Source organism: Pteropus vampyrus, unplaced genomic scaffold (assembly GCF_000151845.1).
Source record: "Pteropus vampyrus isolate Shadow unplaced genomic scaffold, Pvam_2.0 Scaffold288, whole genome shotgun sequence".
Taxonomy (NCBI): domain Eukaryota; kingdom Metazoa; phylum Chordata; class Mammalia; order Chiroptera; family Pteropodidae; genus Pteropus; species Pteropus vampyrus.
The window spans coordinates 2,306,380-2,331,053 of NW_011889069.1; positions in this window are offsets into that span (position 1 = coordinate 2,306,380).

Sequence of the window (24,674 nt, forward strand, 5' to 3'; positions counted from 1 at the left end):
GGCATGGGAAGATAGGTAAGTTCTAGTCCATTCCCCCAAATATTTGTGCCTAGTCATTTTCTTAAGCTTCAGCTTCTTCTGAAGCTTCATTTGTAGAGTAGATGGAATGAACATATGGGACCATCAAGCCATATCTCCTACTTTCTGTACACTGTAAAGAGGAAAAGAGCACAGCCCACATAACAGCCATATGGTGTAGGATCCTTGTTTACCCTTGGAAGGATGAGGGAATAAGAGAAGGAAAAAGAAAAGAAATGCTTTTATGCCACCAGTTCAAGCCAGCAGCATGTCATTCTTTGTATTCATGTCCTTAATTCTTCTCATTCATATTTGACCACTTGTAAGGGAAGGCAGACAGGAACTAATATATACAGCAACCGAGCCTTTCTATTAAATATAAAATTATTGTCTTTAAGTGTCCATCTTAAAGTTTAACAAGCAAGAAAAATGAAAATAAAATGATCAAATAGAGACAAAATCTGAAAAGATAAAACTTATACTTGAGTCTGGATGTGTGAGCAGGTCTATGCATGCATATATCAAATGTGTTCTGTGGTGCTAAAAGTAAGTTTATATACGGGTCACTGTGAGCACAGGCTCTTGGCAAAATACAATCAGATTTTGCCTATTAAAAGTAGTGTGTGCTACTCCATGTCAGTTTCCCCTCATTTTCTTGAAGAATGGGTATAGGTAGCCAAAACATGCATTCTAGGCAAAACACTGCATCAGGTTTGCTGTGGAATCTGTAGCAGATCATAGAAACTTCCAGGGCCTCAATGTCTCAATCAGTACAATGGATGTTGATCAAGTTGATCTCAAGAACATTTCCAGAGTTCTGATGTCCTTTGAGCTTCTTTCTGCATTCTATAAATAGTTCATATCTATTTTTCTTGAAATAAGTAAATCCACATTTAAAGCCAAGGCAAAGCCTTTGGGCAGGTGTTGACCTTGAAGAGAAAAGTAACGTGCATCTCTATTCACACTCAACTGGAAAGAGCCCCTTTTAGTCTGTCACAACACAAAGATGGAAGGCTACCATTCTCAACCCTTTTAATGTTAGGCTGCTCTTTGAGAATCTGAGGAAAACATACATTCTCAGAAAAAGAAAGTCAAATAATTATCAATGCACAAAATGTTCTAGATAGTTTCAGATGATCTATGGGTTATTTCAAACTTACCAGTATGCTCCATGTTAACAAAACCTACTGTGAAGTTTTCCTCTGGATATTTTTTATAGGCTTGCATTTCACAAATATACTTCATAAACTTGTGTCCTACACACTTTGATTTTTTGCTAAATAAACAAAAAGGAGAACACCCTCTGGAATCACCCAGGGAGTCCCCTCTGGATTAGAGACCATCATTTAGAAATCAAACTCATAATGATCTAATTGCACAAGCTCTTTACATCTAAACTCATTCTGCTAACTCATTCTTCTCAGTATATCTTCCGCATGTGACAATTATACTAGTTTAGGTAAAACCAAATATGTTTGTGCATTTATTTGTAATAGCTAGTAATTACAACTCTTTCCATCAGCCAAATAGCTCATAGCCCACACTGAGACAAGGAAATCAAATTAGCTCTGTTTTTTTTTGTTTGTTTATTTGTTTTGCTTTTCAATGCCTATTAGGCCAAAGGTAGTCAAGACAGAATATAGGATAGTTTATCCTCTTCACTAGTATTTTCTCCCTCATGTTCTGGATATGAAATGCTCCCCTCCAAGGGTAAAATACTTTTTTAATCAACTAAGCATTTGATTGAGCCAACACCAGCACAGCATGTGCATCAGAGGGTCAGGCAAACCATTGGCCCAGCCCTAGTTCTGAACAAGAAAATCAATATTCCATGGTGTAATTCACTCATCAGGAGTAATTGCCCTCTATCACAGCAGGACAAGGGCAATAAATTCATTACAACATGTTGCTGCCACTTCTCTCACATACTTCGACACCACTGTTTTACAAATACTTTAGACACCCTACCTCCTGATAATTTTCTTGCATTAATGCATGTCTTTTTTTCTCAGCTACATATAGCATCTTTCTTCCAAATATTGACACACTAGGAGCATCTATATTAATGTCTCATCATTGCTTGTCAAAAATATAAAACTATAATCATTCAAATAGAATCCATGACATAAAATAATCTGTGCTCCAGAACAATGGGAATCAAGTTGAAATTTCTGAGTAGAAGCAGAGGCTATTTTCATTAACAAACACAGTAGTGTTAAGGCACATCTCTGAAATATCAATGAGAAAGACTTTCTGACTAAATAACCCACTAACCTAGTTCATCCATGTCTTCTTTATTCACATTTTTTTTCTGTACATTTCCCTTTATCTCCTTTTTTCTTCCCCATTCCCTTCCTCCAGTACAGCCTATCTTTGCACTGATAACCTAAAAAACAAGATATCCAAGAAAAACCAAGTTGAAAAAAAAAATTCAATTTCACAAGGTTGTTGTCATACCCCTTTGTTTATACTAGGTGTTTAGAGGGTAACTTTTTGACTTAGCAGAAAGAAATTTGATCCGGTTGCATTAATACCTTGGAAGATGTATTACTAATACCTTACATTAGACAGGCAGTGCCCTGAACTATACACTAGCCATTTTCTAGGGCTTCATTGACATTTGAGACAGTTTTATGCCACACGTTGCATCAACAGATCCAAGCAACTTGGTTAACTTGAGTTAGGATAATTGGTTGGACTCAGGCACAGTTTTCAGTTTTAGTCATCTGTTGAGTAACCCTGAGTAGCCACACAGAACATATACCAACAACAAACAAACAAACAAGCAAAAAACAGGTTCCATTACTTCAAAAGTTCCTTAAGGAGTAATGTCAGCAACATGACTAATCAGATGTCCTTGTTCTTACCCCCTTCAACATTTGGCATCCATTCACAAGCAAAAGTGCCTTTGTGGGAACTGTGGTATCTAGTAGCATATGCCAAGGGACCAAGAGTAATCTTGTATACCTGCGCATCAGGTAATAAGCATACAGCCCTCAGTCTTGGCTGTGGACCCTGCAGTGGCCTGTAAACTGGCTCCAGCCCATCTCACCACAGTCCAGGAGCTCCTGGAGAGCACCATCTTAAACAATAAACCACAAACTTGAGAGCTTTTGCAAAGTCCAGATTTCTAGCAGACAAGTACCAGCAAAGTATTAGAGCTAAAAATGTTAGTTTGGATGCCTTGGAGAAGGAAAGAGCAACAATTTGACTTTACCCATGTAACTCATTTCCCCAAGACAGCACAGCTGAGTGCCAAGTGAGACCTTCTCAGCCCATGATTTCTCCTGTAGGGAAGATTAAGAGGGTGTGAATAGGCGCTCATCTTCCCCTGGTATGTGGAACATTGCCAAGGGGCCCATTTCACTCTCATCCATCTAGAATACTAAACCATAAGCCATATGACTGGAGGGCTGGGAGATGTTAGGAAAGTAACAGATAGCACTCTAAGAGGGCACTAAAAGGGACAAGAATCTTACAAACTGGCTGCAATCTCCATTAATGAAATGCTGATGACATCTCACCCATGGATCCCCTCAACTGGCCTATGGCCTCTCCCCAGCATTTTGTATGCCTCACCCCCACATGCCCACACATCCTATGACCAGCTCTCTATGCATGCTCCTGACACTGGCGAGAGTGAGCTTTGGTAAATGGCTAGTGAGCAAGCACAGAAAGCTAGCACAAATCTGAAGGCCAGGGAGAATCCACAAACTTGATCTTTAGTGTTACTCTTGGTAAAGCAAAATGGAGGTGCAAGCAATTGTCCTGGTACATTACAGGATCAAGAGAAGGCATACAAGTTTATGAATTCTGTTACAAGCGAGAGACCAAGAAGCGTGAAGCAATTATAGCACCTCAGAATTCCTAGCAAAGCTGATGGAAGGTATTTCTCTCTTAAAGCAATTTAGTAAAGACTGTAAGGGTGACTACTACTGCAAATATGAAGAGAACAACGTAAGACTTCAAGGTACATTCAAAAATTTTAAGGAAACATGACACAAACAAAGGATCACAATAACGTTTCAGTAACCTACCCCAAAGACATGGAGTTCTCTGATTTTGATAAAAAAAAAAAAAATCAATTCTGATAAATAATTCAAAATATCTATTTTAAAGATGCTCGGTAAGCTACAATAGAATTCAGAAAGACAAGTCAACAAAATGAGGAAAACAATATATAAACAAAGTGAAAAGTTTACCAAACAGTTAAAATCATTAAAAAGAACCAAATGAAATTCTTAAGAATACAATGAATGAAATAAAAATGCAATAGAAGCCATCAACATCAAAATGAATCAAGCAAAAGAATTCATGAATTAGAAGACAGGACCTTTGAAATTACCCAGAGGGGAACAGAGGAAAAAAAGAATGAATTCGAGTAAAGAAAGTCTACGTGATCTATGGAATACCATCCAAAGAAGCAAATTACTGGTGTCTCAGAAGGAGAAGAGGACAGAAAACTTATTTAAATAAATAATGGTGCAGGACTCCCCAAATCTGTTGAGAGATTTGGCTATTCATGTTCATGAAGCTCACAGGTCACCAAACAAATGCAACTTAAAGAGAACTTTTCCAAGACACATTACAATAAAACTGTCAAAATCATACACAAAGAATCTTAAAAGCAGATAGAAAAAGATACTTATAATTTACAAGGGAAATTCCCTAAGGTTATAGGTGAATTTCCTAGCAGAAACTTTGTAGGCCAAGAGAGAGGGATGCTATATTCAAAGTGATAAAAGGAAAAAAAAAAAAAAAGCTACAGCAAAGAATTCTCTATTTGGCAAAGCTGTCCTTCATAAATGAAAGAGAAATAAAGACTTTCCAAGACAAATACAAACTGAGAGAGTTAAGCACCACTAGACTTGCCTTACTAGACTCATCGAGCTGAAATAAAAGGACACTAATTAATAACATGAAAATATATAAAATATACAAAGCACTGGTAAGAGTAAGTAGATAGTCAAATTCAGAACACCCTAATATTGTTATATGGCAGTATGTTAACCACTTAACTCTAGTATAAAGTTAAAGAGCAAGAGTCTAAAATTAACTGCAGTAATATAATATGTTAATGAACTTACAGTATAAGAAGAGTTAAATTATGACATTAAAAATATAAAAGGGTGAGTAAAAAGGTAGAGATTTTGCATGTATTAAAACTTAAGTTGTTAGCATAAAATAGGTTATATCTATTAGATGTTTTATGTAAGCCTCATGGCAACCACAAAGAAAAACCTATATAGATACATGAAAGATAAAGAAAAGGGAATCAAATTATATCACTACATAAAGTCATCAATTTACAGAGAAGGCACTAAGAGAGGTAGAAAGAAATAAGCAAACTATAAAAATGTCAGAAAACAATAAGATTGCATTAGTAAGGCCTTACCTATCAATAATCACTCAATGTAAATGGATTAAATTTTTAAAATTAAAAGGCATAGAGTGGCTGGATGTATATAAAAACAAGAGCCAACTATATGTTGCCTACAAGAAACTCACTTCAGCTTTAAGTACATAAATAGGATCAAAGTGAAGGGATGGAAAAAGATAATCCATGCAAGTGAAAACCAAAGAGAACAAGGGTAGCTATACTTCTATTAGTCAAAATAGACTAAAGCCAAAAACGATAACAATAACAAAGATGGTCATTATATAATGACAAAGAGGTCAATTTATTAAGAGGATATAACAATCATAAATATATAGAGACCCAACATCAGAGGATCTAAATATAGTTAATAAATGGTAATAGATCTGGAGGGAGAATTAGGAAACTATCCAATGATAGTAGGGGTCTTCAATATCCCCATTTTCAACAATGTTAATATCATCCAGACAGAAAATTAATAATAAAATGTTGGACTTGAACTGTACTTTAGCCAAATTGAACTAATAGATATATACAGACATTCCAGCCAACAGCAGCAGGAAACACATTCTTTTCAAATGCACATGGAACATTCTCCCAGATAGGTCATATGATAGGTCATAAAATAAGTCTTACCACATGTAGGAGGATTAAAATCATATCAAATATCTTTCGTGAACACAACATACAAAACTAAAAATCAATTATGGGAGAAAAGCTGGAAAATACTCAACTATGTGCAAGTTAAACATTACTCCTGAACAACCAATGGGTCAAAGATAAACTCAAAAGAGAAATTTTAAAATATCTTGAAACAAACAAGAATGGAAACACAATTTACCAAAATTTATGGGGTACAGCAAAAGCTGTTCTAAGAAGGAAGTTTATAGTGATAAATGCCTGCATTAAGAAAAATAAATGATCTCAAAAAAACAACCTAACTTTACACATCAAGGAACTAGGAGAAAAAAACAAACAAACACTAAATCCAAAGTTAGCATAAGGAAGGAAATAATAAAGATCAGAGTAGAAATAAATGACATAGAGTCCAGAAAAGCGATAGAAAAAAAAATTGCAAAATTAAGCTGTTTTTTTTTAAAGATAAACAAATTGGTGAACCTTTAGCTAAAATAAGGAAAAATGACAGAAGACTCAAATACATAAAATAAAAAATGAAAAGGAGACTGAATCCAAAACTATTCTCAAAAAAAAAAAAAAATAGCAAACCAAATTCAACAGCACATTAAAAAGCTCATACACCACAATCCAGTGTGATTTATCCCTGGGATAAAAGTATGGTTTGATATATGAAAATCATTAAATATGATATACCAAACAGTAAAATGAAAGATGAAAATAATATAATACTCTCAATAGATGGAAAATAAATGACAAAATATAGTGTTCTTTCATGATAAAAACTCTCAACAAATTGGATATATTGAATATATCTTTAAGTAATAAAAGCCATACATGAGAAGCCCACAGCTAACATCATATTGAATGGTCCAAGCTTTCGAGCTTTTCCTCTAAGATCAGAAACAAGAAAAGAGTGCGCCTCTCACCATCCTTGTTAACAAAGTACTGGAAGTCTTAGCCAATGCAATCAGGTAAATAAATGAAAAAAAATAAAATACATCTAAATAGGAAAGGAAAAAGCAAAATTGTCTTTGCAGATTGTATGATCTAATATATGGAAAATCCTAAAGACTCCACCAAAAAATCTGTTAGACTGAATCAGCAAATTCAGTAAATTTGGAAGATAAAAATTCAACTTATAGATTAGTTGTGTTTCTATACACTAACAACAATATATATGAAAAAGTAATCAAGGAAACATTACCATTCACAATAGCATAAAAAATAAAATATTTAGAAATGAATTTAACCAATAAGGTGAAATATATGTACATTGAAAACTATAAGACTTTGATGAAAGATATTGAAGAAGGATCACATAAGTGGAAAGCTATCCTGTGTTCATGGATTGGAAGAATATTGTTAAAATGTCCATACTATAGATTCAATTAAATTCCTATCAAAATTCCAATGACATTTTTCACAGGAATTTAAAAAGCAATCCTAAAATTTATACAGAACCCCAAAAGACCCCAAATAGCCAAAACAATCTTGAGAAAGAACAAAGCTGAAGGCATCACACTTCCTGACTTTAAATTATATTACAAAGCATGATATTCAAAATAGTGTGATGTTGGCTTAAAAAATAGACACATAGACCATGGAATTGAGATCCCAGAAATAAACCTTCACATCTACTAGTATTTGACAAAGAAGCCAAGAATATCCAGTAGGAAAGGATAGTCTCTTCAATAAATAATGTTGGGAAAACTGTATTATCTACATGCAAAAAATAAAATTGGAGCAATATCTTACAACACTCAAAAAAACTGATTTGAAATGGATTAAAGACTTAACATATGATCTGAAACCATAAACCTAGAAGAAAATGTATGGAAAAATCTCCTTCACATTGGTCGTGGCAATGATTTTTTTGGAGATGACACCAAGAGCAAAAGCAACAAAAGCAAAAATAAATAAATGAGACTACATACAAAAGCTAAAAACTTGCATAGCAAAAGAAACAATCAACAAAATAAAAAGGGAACCTACAAAATATGAGAAAATATTTTCAAACCATATATCTGAGAAGGGGTTAATATCACAAATATACAAGAAACTCATATAACTTGATAGCAAAAAAAATATTCTGTTTAAAAAATAGGCAGAGGAACTGAATAAACATTCCAAAAAAAAAAAAAGAACATACAAATACATAAAAATGTGTTCAACATCTATAATCATCAAGGAAATGAAAATCAAAACCACAATGACGTATCACTTCATACATGTTGGAATGATTGTTATCAAAGGGATAAGAAAGAATAAATATTGGCAAAGATATGGAGAGAAGGGAACATCTGGACACTGTTGGTGGAAATATAAATTGACACAGTCACTATGGAAAACAGTATGGAGTTTCCTCAAAAAAACATTAAAAATAGAAATACCATATAATCCAGCAATTTCATTTCAAAATAAATGAAATTAGAATCTCAAAGAGATATCTTCTTTCTCATGTTCTTTGTAGCATTATTCACAATAGCCAAAACATGTAAACAATCTAAGTATCTATCTATGGATAAATATATAAAGAAGATATGATGTGTATATTTATACACACACATATACATACATGCATGCATGCATACATACGTATACAATGTAATACTATTCAGCCATGAAAAAGAAGGAAATCTTATCATTTGTGGCATCATGGATAAAGCTTGAGGGCATTATGCTAAATGAAATAAGCCAAACAGAGAAAGATAAATACTGTTCAATTTCATTTATATGTAGAATCTAACAAAGCTGAACTCATAGAAACTTAGGTGGTTTCCAGGGGATGGAGAGTGAGGGAAATGGGATGTTGGTCAAAGGGTACAAACTTTCAAGTTCCCTTCAAGTACCCTAAATGAGTTCTGAGGATCTAATGTACGGCATGGTGACTATAGTTAACAATACTGTCTTATATACTTGAAAGTTGCTAGAAGACTAGATCCTAAATGTTTTACCACAAAAAAAGAAATAATAATAATGTGAAATGATGGAGGTGTTAACCAACCAAACTGTAGTCATCATTTGTAATATATAAGTGTCTCACATTATCGTATTGAACACCTTAAAATTAAACAATATTACATGTAAATTATATCTCAATAAAGTTGGGCTGTGTTGCCTTAAGGGAAGCAGTAGGACATATTAAACTCCAGTTTCCTAGTGGATAATGGTTCCTTTCATGAAAAGTACTCAATATAGTTTTACCAAAAGTTCTCATTCAACACTAACATCTTATGAGCACTTTCAAATACCTTTTTGGAAGAGTACGACTCCACAAAGATTTGAAAAGGAGGTTCGATAGATTTTCGTTATTGCTGACATTTAAGTTTATGTAAGGACTTTTGTCAGACCAATTATTTTTCTTATATTCTTAATCATATTGTTTTCTTTCTCTTTCATTTGTTTGTAAGGGTAAACGAATACCCTTCTAGAAATCAATGAACAGCCACCAATCAAGAGAAAAATAATTACACTTGGAACTGAATAAGAAATTACATGTATTCATTTGTACCCCATTATTTATTGAAGACCTAATACATTCCAGACACTGTATTAGGTGCTGGAGATAAAATGGTAAATAAAACAACACAAAAATGGTTCCTGCTCCTTAGATATTTCCAGTTTGTGGATAAGGGTGTAAGTAATAAAATAATTTCTCTCTCTCTTTTTCTCACATGCACAAGCACACACACACTATAAATATATAAATGTGCTCTGTATAGAGTGCTATGAACACATGTAACATGAAGAGCTCTCGGGAGTCCAAGAAGATTCCTCGATGAGGTGAGATTGGAGTTGATCCACTAAGGATGAGGAGTTACCTGTGTAGGCTGAAAGAAGGAGGGAATAAGGACATGGTAACTGCAGCTACAAAAGCCCTAAAGCCAGAGGGAAGACCACCATTACAGAGAAAACTTTCATATACAACTTCATTCTTCTGAGATATATATAAAATTTCAGATTACTATGTTTTTTTTTCAGGTACAAGAAATATATATATATAATTTGAATGCAAATGAGTATAACTGTCAATTTATCTTATACATACATTTACACATGATATTCTCCAATCTGAATGCAGTATATTGGAATCTCTGATGAGAAATCTATTAAATTAGACTTTCCATGGAGAGGACCATGGAATGTGTCTTCTAAACCAACTCCCCAGGTGATCTCCCAAAATAAATAACTCCAAAACAGAACATGTGATTATTCCAATTTTCTTTATCTCCATAAATGGCACCATCAAACAGCTCAAACAAAAACCTAGGACGTATCCCTGACTTTCTCTTCCTCATCACCCACATGTAATCTATCAAAAAAATTGTATCATTTCCACTATGGATCTTGCACATGTCCAGTTCTCTCAGATTTTGTTACCACCTTCCTCCAAGTCCCCATTATTGCTACACTAGTCCCCTAACTATTTCATAACAGTCCCGAACTGGCCTCCCTGTTTCCTACATTCTCCACACAGCTGCTGGAGTGATATTAAGAAACAAATAAGTGAACACACAAAATCTATTATTCCACAACTCATTTGTAGCTTTTGACTCATTTTAATTTCATTAATGCAGACAACTCTCTCCCTTGGGGTAGGGACTTCTCTAACTCTAATTTACAGATTCCTATATCAGGCACAAAACACTCAAAGTCACTAGAGGGGAAGCCAGGATGTTAACCGGGGCGGGCGGGGTCTGTCCCTGGAATCTGCAAGTTCATTCTTGGAGCTATGCACTACCTTAATGAATGCCATTTTTATTCAATTCTAAGATGCACATTTTTTTTCACATAAAAATCTTTGAAGTTGCTGTGTCTTGAAATTAATGACATATCTTGGATTAATTGGCATTAGTTTTCCCTTGTGGTACATAGAATAATGGCATGCCTTACAACTGATGGCTCTTAGAGTTGGTTAAATACAGTATTTGTTGAATGAACGGATGGGACTAGGAGGTCAATGGAGATGCCCAGAGCATCTTTGCTTTAGTCTTTGTATCCAGGGGAGCAACACATACATGACGGAACTGAATATTTGGAAAAAGTCAGTAGAGACCTATATAACTATTCTTATTCCCATCAATTATTTTTTACTTCAATTTACTATATTTTTTACTTATATAACCAAAAGAACCAAAGAGAACATTGCATTAGAGTAACCCACTCTTTGTTTAACATTTTTAATGACTATTAAATATTTGCTCACTCAAATAATTCTTCTGAACTACTATTGTGAGATTTTTAATTTACCCCATTTTACCTAATTCTATGTGGTTTGAACAAATGGTCTTAATTTTAATCATTATTATTATTTTCTGTGAGCCATACACTTCTAAATACAGCTCGATGCTTTTGTGTTAGGAGAAAAAAAATATCCCCACCAGGTAGATATGGCACTTGCCTTTCTCTTTGTTTGCATGTATTTTATTTATTACTTTATGTAGATTATTTCGATTGGACATTTGGGGTTTTACAGCAGCATGATCAATGAATGAAGAATATCTACCTAAGCAATCATGCACCAGTAACGGTATTAAAAGTAAAAATTAAGGAATTTAAGAAATACTTTCCCATACTATATCTCATCTAATCCTCTTTAAAGCTCTCCATAACTATGTAAAAAGAGACACTGCCTTTCACACTCTGCACCTTCTTAATTCTCTCTATGAATACTCTCGGGGCTCTGAAATAACTACTTTAGATAGATCTAAAGTCATGAATTAGCCTAGGAGACACTGGGTCAAGAGTTTCAGCAAATTCTGAAGTGCTTTTCTAAGTGGTAATGAGCCTGCATCTGCAGACTAGAGCTTACTAACATCAGTTCATGGCTCCTGACATACAAAGATTGGGTTAGAGAAAATCAACAGAGCAGGGCCCTAGACAGCTGAAATGCCTGAACCCAAGTATCTCATTGTTAACAGCTTTGTCCATGTATCCTAGTATCCTAGTATAGCACATGTCCTATGTGTTCTATGGCATATACAAGGTTGGGAAACACTCAAGACTTCATAGCAGATTAAACCTTCCACCTGGGCACTATCAACATAGGCATCATGCTTCCCTGTACATGTTTAAGGGGTGTCCTTATCTCTATTGTATGTGAGGAAGATGCTATGGAGCTGTGTAGTGAACAGCCCACATGGCTTCGTGCTGCATCCCTGCATCTCTCTGCAACATAGATGTTAAGACTCACTCACCATCCAAGTGTAGATGTTGCCTCCTGCCCAGAGATTCCATGCCAACTCAGGGGCTTTGCAAAGCTTTGGGGCTTTAGAAATTTTCTAGAAATAACTTGAAGATCTCTAAGGAACCAAAACTCAAGAGTAAGAATATATTGTGTAATCTTTTGCCTACTTCTCCTCTCTTAGTGACTCAAAAACGTGTTCTCAGATTCCTCCTACTGCTAAGATGAATTTCCTAGATGAGATTTCCTGGTGAGTTGGATAGTCCTAGGACAAGTCCAGCCTCTGTGTTCAACCCTGCACTGTCCCACTTCCAGCAAGACAGGTGGCTAAACCCATGGATATAATGTGTGTACTGGCCCTTTATGTAAAACCAAATTAGCAGCCCAGCCATTAAACAGAGCTGTAATGCCAGAGGCTTCAAAGCCTTCCAGGAGCCCACAAACTGGGAGTTTTTACCTTCCATTCCATTTAAATCCAAGAGGCTTTCACCCTGCTGGCAACTCCAGAGTTGCTGCTGAGGCTCAGGGAGAAGCTGTTATGAAAAGCTGAGGCTGTTGCTAAGCAAAGGAAGTCTCAGGGAGGCAACTGACAGAGTAAAAGCAATACCTGGTTAAACTGAAACTGACATGAGAGCTCCTCTAGGCTTTAAGCTGCTTTTTAAGGGTCAGAGTTCCATCCACCTAATATTGAAAAGGCAATAAGCATAGAAAATCACAGTTCCTCCAGACACGTTTCCCTAGCAGCGGGGGACACCACAAGAAATACTGCAAACCACAAGGATGAGCAAATTGTGTTTGGGTATTGTGACATGAGAGTGTCCTCAAGGTATCTTCAGTTCCCCGGACACCATGTGTCCTTTGTTGGGGAGGGGTGAGCTGTGTGGAAGAGACAGATTCTGCTCCTAAACATCTTCTACCTTCTTCATCCAGCAAAAAAATACCTGTGAAGAGAAATGGTTTCTTCCTCATCAGGAGATTTTCAGATCCTGGTCGTAAGAGGGCAAACTCTTGACATCTAGTGTTTAGGTGATTTTGAACCAGAGGATCCCAGAAGAGTCAGTCGGCAGGCTCGTTTTTCTTTGGGAGCCCCTACCACGGACACAGTTCTGTGCCTCTGAGTTGGGGAATTCAGGAAGATCTGCTCACAGTGCCTCGGGATGGCCTCCTCACTATGGCACTGATACACAGAACAGACATTTACTAAAAAAAAAATAAAATGTGAGGACCTGCCATATGACCTTGCACAGTCTCATAACAGCAAGTATTTAAAGGAGACGAGGTAGAAGGATGGTTGGAAAGGCCAGGGTAAGCCATGGAATATGACTTGAGGAGGTGCCAGGGAGACATGATTTGGGCAGCAAGAAGGTAAGGCCTTCCCACAGGGAAGTACATGAGGGGAACTCCATGGTGGAAATGAGTGGAGCAATGAGATCTTTCTCTAGTAGAAAGAGTTAGTAAGAGATGGCCGAGCCCTCCATAATGATCAGTGTCTGCCTTCCTCAAATGCACATCAGCAAAGATCATAGATAAAGGACACATCATAGACAAATGTACTCAGCTTATTGCTGTAAAGCTTTGACTGCAAACGTGCAGGTAGAACATTAGCCCTGGGGCTGAGTTGGCTCTCATTATGGGTCACTGTCCAAGTGTCCATTTTTCTAAGACTTGTTACCTTAAGAGCTGGAAGAGTTATTTCCCATTCTCCTCCTTAGGCTGAACTTGACTCTCTTTTCCACTAGAGTACTAAGTTTTAGTTGGGTGGAAAATGTAATGAAAACTAATACAAAGAGAAAAGGGGCAAAGTTATATTCTAATACCTGATGTTTTAACAAGAACCTAGTGCCAGGGTAGAAACAAATCATTTACAGTTGGTATGGCAGGCACATCAATGGATCAGGACATACTCCGGTCCTATAGGAGCCGGCCTGGAGAACTCGTGCTTTGCAAGCTTTAAATGCTTCGTGTTGAATATCTTCCTGGTGGCCCTCCAAACCACTTTCCTTGTCTGCCCTGCTTTGTACACAGCAAGCTAGCCTTCACTTCCAGCCTCTATTAAGTCCCCTTGTTTTCTAGCTAAAGGCTGGATTTGGCTCATGGCAGCCACCAGCAGGTGATCAGAAGGAGAAGAAAGAGAATTTGGGCATGTTTTCCTCCTGGGCTTTCCTTACTAGCCTGAAGTTGGCAGTGGCTATGTCTCTCTACAAAGGCTTCAGCTCCCATCAGTTGGCTCTCTCCAGGGCTATAGACCTAACCCAAATCTGCATACCTAACAACTGCATGCCCTTTATCTTTCAAGTTAAGGGAGAGCAGCGCTTCTCGCCATTGCTAGACCTGGGTTGTCTCACTATCCCTTAATGGTTTTCTTTAATCCCAATACATCATTATTTTTGAGCCCTCTGTTAATCTCTTTTCAATTTCCCTTTGGGGTATGCTGCCTGCTTCTTGCAAAATCTCTGAATGATCTATACATACCTCTATTATGGAAAGGTCCAGTATGCTCCAAGGCAGGGTGGTTGGGGTATTCAAATAGGACAGGGACATTCAGGAGATTTGCAGCAAGGGCTATGTACCAGTCAGTATAGAATCATTTCCATATTTGAGTGGCTGGTATAATCATGTAAGTGAGTGCCGTCTGCCTATAAACCCCATTCTGAGAATTAACTGCTTTTGTCTCATTTTCAAATAAAGAAACCAAGATTCAGGAAGGTCAAATGAAATGGCCCATTATAATTTTTCTGTCTGCAAGGGTTTGGGGCAACAGCTTACAAATCCTTTTAGGATGGTGAGTGCCACATTCTATATATAAAATCATGACATATAAAGGAAACATGTAAGAGATTCTTTCAAAAGGGTCAGAACCCTGACTGCATTTATGTTTCTTTACCTGTGATTTTTTTTTTTCATCGACTCAATGAATTTAGTTTCTCTGCTCCCTGGGAAGAGCCCATATCATAGCACAGACCTTACCTAATTCTTTGTTTTGGTACAATGTCTAAAATGTTTGGGGTATTTAATGAATGTCTATTAATAGCACCTATCCATGCGGGGCTTTGAGTTCAATATGATCACTTGCTGTTTCATATACAGACCTATAAGACAAAATAAGGGATTGACTTTTTTCCATATGAAGTCATAGATCAGCCCTTGAGAAGGTTTTCAGTGGTCCTATAGCTCAATTCCTTGTCTCTGACAGGGACTGAGCTTGTTCTCTGGAGTACCCCCAGCCTCCCAGCTATGACAGCCCGACAGCATGAAGATGCCTCCTCCTATCTGATCTAAGTCCCTCCTGCCAGACTGCCTGCAACAATGTGCACACAGTGGGGAAGAAAAAACACTGAGATGCCAGGCAGGAGGAAACGAATGAAAAAATGAAAGCAAATCAAGTGAAGAATTATAGCAAAGGGCTGAGAGGTAGTGGGTTCATTCCTTCATAGTCAAAAGGAAAAGCATGTGCTATTTTAAGATCTATTTAAGACAATTGTATATTCACCCACCCAAGGGACAGATGTTTAGCATCTTCTGTGCTTTAGTCCCCATGCTAAGCTCTATAGATATAGGGACAAATACGGATACAGAAACAGACTATAGGAACAGGACATATGAATGAACTCTGTCCATGACGAACATTCCTATTAAAAAGGACGACAGTTAGAAAACAGTGTTATGGTTTGTCATTTATTCCTTCCCCCATTCAGAGAGGACCTACTATGTTCTAGTAGCTTAGGATATGAGCAAGATAATTTCAAGATGTTTACTCTCCAGCAGGGAACTAGTTAACCAATAACTGTTTCTGATGAATAGACAAATTCTGTAGTACCAATGACATTGGGTTTTCTTAGAATTAAGTGAGTTAATATATGTAAAGCACTTTGAACAGTGTCTGGTCTATAATAAGCAATATGATTGTCACAAAGGAAAGGTACAGTGTGAATTGAGAGAAAAATTAGAAACCTAATATTCTCTTGGAGATCAGAAAAAGCCCCTTAGAGGAAACAACATTTAAATGGAGACCAAAGGTACGAATCTAGGCTAATCAGGCAAAGGAGGGGTGAAGGCTGGAGCAAGCTTTCCTGGAAGAGAAATCAGCATTGTGCAGACACTATGGGGCAAAGAACTTGAGACAGGAAGGGCAAGCTGGAGCATAGATAAAGGAGAATAGAACAGGCTTCAGGGAGTGTTCTGTGGAGAGCCCTATGGCTGGGCAGGGGGCGAGCCGGAATTCAGACAGCAGGAGTCCAGTCAGCCTCTCGGAGTGCTCCGACCCTCCCGAGTTCACACTCAGCATCCTGTAGTGCTGATGACTACTGTTTCAAAGGGGTCGGGGGCGGTCCAGTTAGGCTCAGACCTCTCTTGATGCACTTACCAGGAGATAGGTCCTGGCAGCTGAGTAGAATCTGCTTGAGTCAAGTCATATCTGAAAATAAAACTACCTCCAGTGGAAGACCCCCAATCGAATCACCGATGATCTTTCCTATTAAAACTTGTTTATTTCCATCACCTGAAGAACAAAGCTCTCAGACAAATAGAGAATTGAAACACCTTGGAGTCAGGATCCCAGGATTGTCTCTTCCCAGATGCAAGATGGGAGGGATTTATACTGTGGAGACCAGTTCCCAGGCACCAAAACAGCGCATGAATAGAAAGAAACAGCTCAAACACTTCATTTCAATGAGGTCTTTGCAGGGAAAGACCTGAAACAGCTCAAAATTGGGCAGCAGATACAGTTTGGGAATGTGGATCTTTCCTACAAATGCTGGATCTGCAAATTGGTGATGAAGGAGGGGTCATCCTCTGGCTAATGCTGCCTCTCCTTTGGTTTTCACTCATGGAGCCCTTACACCCTCACTCCCACCCCCCAGGTCTGAGCACAGTGTGTCAGTGTGTGAGGACTTCACTTATCAGGCAACATCTGTCCCACCCAGAGGGAAAAACTCCTGCAATTCTGCAGGTGGCCAGCTTCAAGTGCCCACAGTTTGCGATCCAGAACCTCTGGTGCCCTGTCTGCCCAGATGGCTAACATACCCCAAGGGAGAGCACTGTGTTTACCCTCACAAAATACAAAAATGTCCTGTTCATTCTTTCCTTAGGATAGACAGTACCACCTACCCTACTCTTGCCTTTCTAAGAGGCTACATTCAGCGATTCCAGAATGATCTCTCTTCCAAGTAGTCTCTCTCCCTTCTTGGGTATAAGGATGGCCACTCTGTGATCCTAAGGGCACTTTTCTGAAGTCACGTGAATGCTATGGACTGGCTGGCACTACTTCAACAAAGAAGAAAAATGTACACATAGATATCTTAATGGCAGATCATATTATAAAGCTTTTAGGATGATCCTGGTCAAGAAAACTATGAAAGAGCACTAGTTAAAGACCTCTACTTTTAGCCCTGGGGGAGTAACAAAGACTGGACTTATCCTGCTGTCTTAAGGAACTAGAAAACAAAGTGAATATAAGAATCCAAATTTTTATCATTGGATAATATAGCCAAGGCAGCACAGGACAGTCATCCCTAAGGGAAGGGAAAAAAATGGGTGAGGTCAGCAATTGCCTCAGCTTACTCAAAGAGAGCTTCTAGGCATCAGTGCAGGGAGCAGGGGCCCAATGTCAAGCCTGGTGGCCTGCTGAGCTGAGAGAGTTCAGAGTTCAGGGAGGTCAAAGCAGCCAAAATTCACAAGCAGAGTATCAGAGAGCAGAAAACAAATTACAATCCTTCTCATCCAGTTTCCTCTGAAAACTGACCATGAGAGAATGTATGTGCCTGTGAGACCCAAAGCCAGGGACAGAGAAAATGACCACACATCATACTGGTTGGGCCTCTTGCATGGTCCATCAGACAGAGTAAAAAGTTCTCCTTACAAAGAGCTACTTTTGAAAGAACACTAGCTGCTTAACACAACAAACATATAATTTCTACATATGGAGCAGTCCAGCTTGAGTATTCTGGTCAGCACTGTGAGTAAAGGCAGGCTCAACAGTCAGTCGTGAACCTGGGCTGAGGCAGGCTTTGCCATGTCCAACATTGTCTTCAGGCCTGCCCTGGGTGTGGGCATCTCTCCAGCAGATCAGGGAGGAAACAGAGACTGGACTGGAAACAGTGTACCTGTTTCTGAACCACTTTGTCCTGGAAGTCACACATATCATATCTTCTCTCATTATTTGGGAAGACATTGTCATGTTATCTTGTGTACAATAGGACTTGAAAATGGAGTCTCTGCTTGAGCAGCCACTTTTCAATATCAGTAAGTCATGGTTTCTCTAGTAGATATAAGAAAAGTCTGGCCGAACTTACTTTGTTTCAACAACTGATCCTAGAAAGAAAGATGAGGGATAATCGGTGGAAATTAATATGATCTTCATTTAAAAATCAAATCAGGACTAAAAAATTACCCCAAAATGCAAAGTGTACAGTCATGTGCCACATAATGACATTTTAATCAACACCTTACCTCATATATGACAGTGGTCTCATTATATTATAATAGAGCTGGAAAAAGCCTATAGTCTAGTGATGTCATAGTCACCATCATGACATCATAGCTCGATGCACTAATTATGTCTTTGTGGTGATGCTGATGTAAACAAACCTCCTGCACTGCCAGTTGTATAAAAGTACTATTATTTACAGTAACCAATACTTGATAATAATAATAAACACTATGTAACTGGTTTATTTATGATAATATACTTTTTATCATTATTTTAGAGTATAGTCTTTCTACATAAAAAACAAAATTTTTCTGTAAAAAAGTATGCTATTATGCTGGCAGCAGCCCCACACACTTGTGTTTATTGCATCTCTTGATTGCATCATTTTATCTTGTGCCTGATTTAATTTCCTGTTGTTTTGTACAGTAACATGCTATACAGGCTTGTATCCTGCAAGCAATAGACTAAACCATACAGCCTAGGTGTGCAGTAGGCTATATCATCTAGGTTTTTGTAACTGATGTTCTCACAACAGTGATGTTTGCATAATGCCAAATTCAACAAAAGATGTATTTCTCAGAATGTGTCCCGTTGTTAAGTGATGCATGACTGCATTACTTATTGTATTGATTGCCTACCATCCCACTGCAAACTTACAATCCTTCTCACCCAAACCTAGTTCAAGCTTCAACCAATCTCTGATGAACTGTTTTGGACAGTTGATGATTCAGTTCTATTTTTGTCCTTGAAATCATCATCATCATTTTACTGGTAACCAGCATTTGAAGAAATAAGTGGCAAATTCACATTTAAGGAAAATAGTCAATATTAGAGAAATGCTCTTTTTTTTTTCTTGTGTCCGTATTCAAGTGCCCCACCTGTCATTATTGAAGTGTCAAAGTTCAGAAAAAATACGTGTTTGCCGTCTTTTCTGACACTTTTCCTCACTGCTGCACGGTTGCTTCCATCTGGCTACAGCCCTTTGAGGGGTGTCAGTGGCAGGAATGTCAGGATGGTTTCATGATAACACACGAATCATGATAAGATTACTTCCTTGATGTAGACACCCCTCCAAAACTAGTGCTGTGGCTCAAAACCAATAAAAATGAGCCCCCCAAAAAGTCAGTGTCATGAATATTTTTCCTAATTATCCTTTAAGGATAAGTCTATTCCTTCCAGTGACAAAAAGCCTGACTTCAGCTGCAAAAAAAAAGTAATGGGAGAGTTTCTGCAGCTAAAATCATCTTTTGTGAATGCAGAGTATGAATATAAACTGTAGGTGGTTGGTTCAGGTTCGGCCTACACTGCCTGTGCCAAGGTGGGGCCTCTAGCTCTCCAAGCATTTATTTGCATGAGAAAAACAAAAAAACAAAAAAAAAACCAATAAGACCTTTCTGTGTTCTAGGGCCTAGGCAAAAGATGAGAGACAGGGCATTGTCTACTATCCCAGCCCATGTATTCAGTTGGAGCCCAAGGAGGGCAAGTATTTTCATGTGTGAAACATCATATACACCAAAGAATAGAACGATGTTGTGGCTTCTTCTTTTTCTTTCTTTTCTTTTTCTTTCTTTCTTTTTTTTTGGTAGCCCTGAGAGGCAATATTTTAAACAGGACCAGGCATTCTCATAGAGGGAGGGAATAGCAGCAGAAACGGCATGGTACATCGACAACACCATCAAGGAAGCCTCAGTAGAAGAACATAAGAAGTCATGAGATATTTGGGAAGAAGGAAAAAGGAAGCAACCCAGGGTGACTTGGGTGGTGAAGACAGGTCAAGGAGATAGATGCGCAGTCCTTCAGGTACTCAGATAGGAAGATAGGCCAGCAGTGTTTATGTAACAGAATTTATAAGACATGATGGCAAAGCCTAGGGTCATTGTGGTTTTATTTTTAGTGATCTGAAACAAAGTTCCAGATATTCTGGTACAGTACCCATTTGCATCAGTGCTAATCACTATTTTTAGAATACAGTCAGAAATACACTTTCATCACAGCTGCCAAAGTGGCACATGGAGAACAGATTTACCTTCAGCACCTGGGTCCTGGCATATCACACGTGACAGAAGAATGCTAGTTATTGGAACTTCTTTGGTGTTGGAATTAGTGCCTCTGAGGGATGTGCTATTAAGAACTGGATATATTAAATAGGGAGCAGCATATATCACTTATCCAATTTTTTATAAACTCTCTAAAGTGGTCAAATATTTTTAAATCTCTCAAAAGGATTTGAGGTGTGGGAGCCTTAGGAGGTAACATGTATGTCAATATCTACATAGACCAAATTTCTGAAATGACAGAAGACTTTGCTTGACAAAGAAAGAAGGTCCATGGAAGATGTATTAAGATGGCATCAAGTTGTGTCTGTAGTGTGTGGACACTTGTGTAGGTGATGTGATAGGTGGGGAAGCCCAGAGTAAGGCCCAAAGTGTACTCCAACTGCAGGAGATTTTATGAAGTACAGTGACAGTGCCTAGAAAAAAAATTTTAAGCTTGACTCTACCAAGTCATTTAGATATTCAAGACTCACGGGTCCCTGAGGCGAAGCAGGATAATAGTTTTAAAAGTGTACAAGCCCCTGCACAAAAGGTCATCTGAGACCTAAAAACCACTAAATGCCTCAGCACCTGTTGCTAACTACAAAACTACACTTAAACAGCAGCTGGGCATGTAGAGACCGTTGGGACCCGTGGGTCAATTTTCTTGACCCTGAAATGCAGGGCAGAGAAGACCCTGAACAGATTAGATTAGAGAAGCTGCTCTGGAAAGCTTTTCAGAGGGGCACAGGATGAAGTCAGGCAAAGGGGTTTAGGTGGCATGCGGTTGTTAAACACTCCTTGACCTGAAATGGCACTCTGAAAGTTCACATTTGGAGCTGAATGTTCATTGTTAGTAAAGTTAATCCTGGAGGAGGAAGAGGGACAGTTAGTTACAGAGATTCTTCAGCAACAGGGGAGGACAGGATAAGCAGCACCGAAGGCCTCAGGAGTAGAAATTGATATGGATGTCAGATCACCCTGGAGTCAGTCCTATCCCTGAAGGCTTTGTGAGGGGACAGCCAGTCTTGTCTTCCAGGCAATACTTTCTGGATATTAGCCTGTTATTTTGCTATCCTAAGGAATTGAAATGTGAGCAAATCAGTCAGGAAAACCACTTTCTAGTCTCTGTAGAAGCAGGTCTGAAAAAGAGCATAGTGTTTTAGAGGCCAGGGATTCAGCCTTTGCGGGGAGGTGGGTGCTTGAAGCTGCATCTATGGCAACAAAGTCAAAGGGGGCACCACTCAGCTCTCACAGAGGAATACCTCTAGAAATCTCTAAGACTTTCTGAGAGCAAATGCATTTATTATCAGTAAAGCAGGTGTATTAGTTTCTGTTGCTGCTGCAACAATTAACACATGCATAATGACATAAAGCAGTACACATTTATTATCTTCTATTTCTGGAGGTTAGAAATCCAAAATCAGTCTCACTGGGCCAAAGTCGAGATGTCAGCAGGGCCGATTCCTTCTGGAGACTCTGAAGGGAGAATTGTCTCCTTGCCTTTTCCAGCTTCTTGAGGACATTTGCATGCCTTTGCTTGTGACCCATTTCTCCATCTTCAAAGCCAGCAGTGTAGCATCTCCAACTCTTTCTGACCCTCAGACTTCTGCTTTTCTGATCACAGTGCCTTCTTTGATTATGACATTCTTATATCCCTCTTATAAGACCTTTTGTGATTATATTAGTCCCTCCCAAATATTACAAAATAATCGTCCATGTCAAAAACCTTTATTTTAATCACACCAGCAAAGTCCCTTTGTCAAATAAAGTAAAAACTTCACAAGTTCTGGGGATTAAGACATGGAAATTTTGGGGGCCTAGGTGAGGGGCATTATACAGCCTACTACAGTAAACAGAATATGGCAGAATAGAATGGTGCTGACAATATACCCTTAGTGATTCGAAAGCAAATGTCCTCCTGGAATGATGGTGATAAACCAGAAGAGCCTAAAGCAGAAGCCATTATGTTACTTTCAAGTAAAGGGGTTTAGAAAACAGTTTCTTGAGAGCTGTCTTTTTTCTTCATGGATAAATGAGAGCTTGGAGAGGAAATAAAAAATATGGAAGCACTGGGCGATAACAAGTGACCTCACTACCTGTACCAGACACCAGTGTTCAGTGTTTTATTTAGGGTAGAGTTGGTAGAGCAGCACGTTGTTTTGATGATGATGATGATGATGATGATTAGGGAACTCTTAAAGTCTAAGTATGGGGTGAGGCATTCTCTCTAGCTATGTGGGAGACAGAGATGCTGGCATAAAACTTAAAACTGTAAAGAAAGAACTGGAGCTTGGGATGGGGTCTAGGAAACCACACCTACCTATCTAGCCTAAACTCATTTCCGGACACACCCTCTTTGATTCAAAAACAGCTGCCAGCAGAGAGAACTTGGAAAAATCTTCTCCAAGATTGGGAGCAGTGGCAATGACTATGGTGGTCATGCCAGAAAGGCCAGTGCTGGGCTGGAAGATCCTGGTCTAGGTGGCTTTCTTTAAGAAAATCAAAACTCTGCTTTATGCCCAGCATAACTTTCAGTGATCCTGGGAATGGTAGACAAGAAGGAGCATTGCCCAGAACCCCTTCAAACCAGACTGGCTGACCAGCTGCAGGCACGTGCTCAGTAGACAATTTAGAACTGTCAGCTCCTTCAGGGTGGGCTGCAACTGCTAAAAGCCACCTCACTCGAAGCTGTGCCCTGCCTGAAACAGCCCACATGTGGTGACAGTGCAGCAGGGTCTAAATGTATGGCCATTTTGGATGGAAGCAGAACACTCTGAAAAACAGTACTTTCTCCAGAGCTCTCTACCAGTTTGGCCAAGGCTTTGCTGGCCTGAATTATGGTTTGACCTCTCCCTATGCCCAATTCTTCTTCCTCCTTTCCTTAATAGATGTTAATTCTTAATAAATATCTTGCTCCCCAAACAGTACATAGTTTGGCATTTAAATAGAAGTCACTTTGCCTTACAGAAGCATGAGCAGACTCTAAGACCTGAAATTGGGAGCAGAGAAGGGCCTGAGCAGGGCTCAGTGGCAAGGCAGGGCATTATCCTAAGGAGAAATGTAGAAATGGAATGCTTGTTCAAAACCTAGCATCCTCGGAAGATCTTGTTATGGCAATGTGTGCCATGATGGCAGCTCCTTGGTACTAGCCACCTGGCATGGTGTATGCTTTGAAGGAAAGCAACTGTGTACTCATGAACTAAGAAGGCAGTACCTCGGAGACCAGGTATGCAGCCCCGTTGCAGAGGTAGCAGGAATTTCAACTGATGAAGGCCTCTTAGCAGCACAGATAGAGTTGTTCTTAGCAGTGACAACATGCTGCAGCCAGAAAGAATAGCAGAACACATAGGGTACTCCTGTTCTTTCTCTGCCTGGCATTTGAGACAACTGTTGCCTCCCCTCAATTCTCGTTTGGACTAAGTGGGTTCTTAGGGTCCTGGATAATTCAGGCTATGCACTTTAGAGCTTGAGGACTACCTCCTCTGGCATGAGGGTCTTTTAGCCAATTGAAAATATAAAAGAGATGCAGATATATTTAAACTCAAACTAGCAGAAAAGGCCATAAAGATATCATTTAGATATTTGAAGTAACACAATCACTACATTCCATGTACAGAAGAAAAGTTATTTGATTTTCTTTCAGTATAAAAGGGTCCAATGAATATTGCTCCTGAGTGTACAGAATGGGGTAGTGGACAGCCTTACATTTCTTCTCCAGTAAAGGAGGTAGAACACCGAGGGAAGACAAACTTTGGTTTCAGAGGAATGGCTCTGGAAGCCCTCTCCTCTCTTTGTTTTGTCTTGACAGCAGGTTGATTACAGCAGACCATGGGTCATGCTTCTTGAAATAACTGTAGGAACTCAGAGATTTTGTGCAGTCTGCTACTCTTGTTCAGAAGTTGTCATCAATAGTCATACAAGGAAGACTATGTGTCATTAGCCTATATCACTGTGCACCTAACACAACAATATGAAAATCATGGTGATAACTTT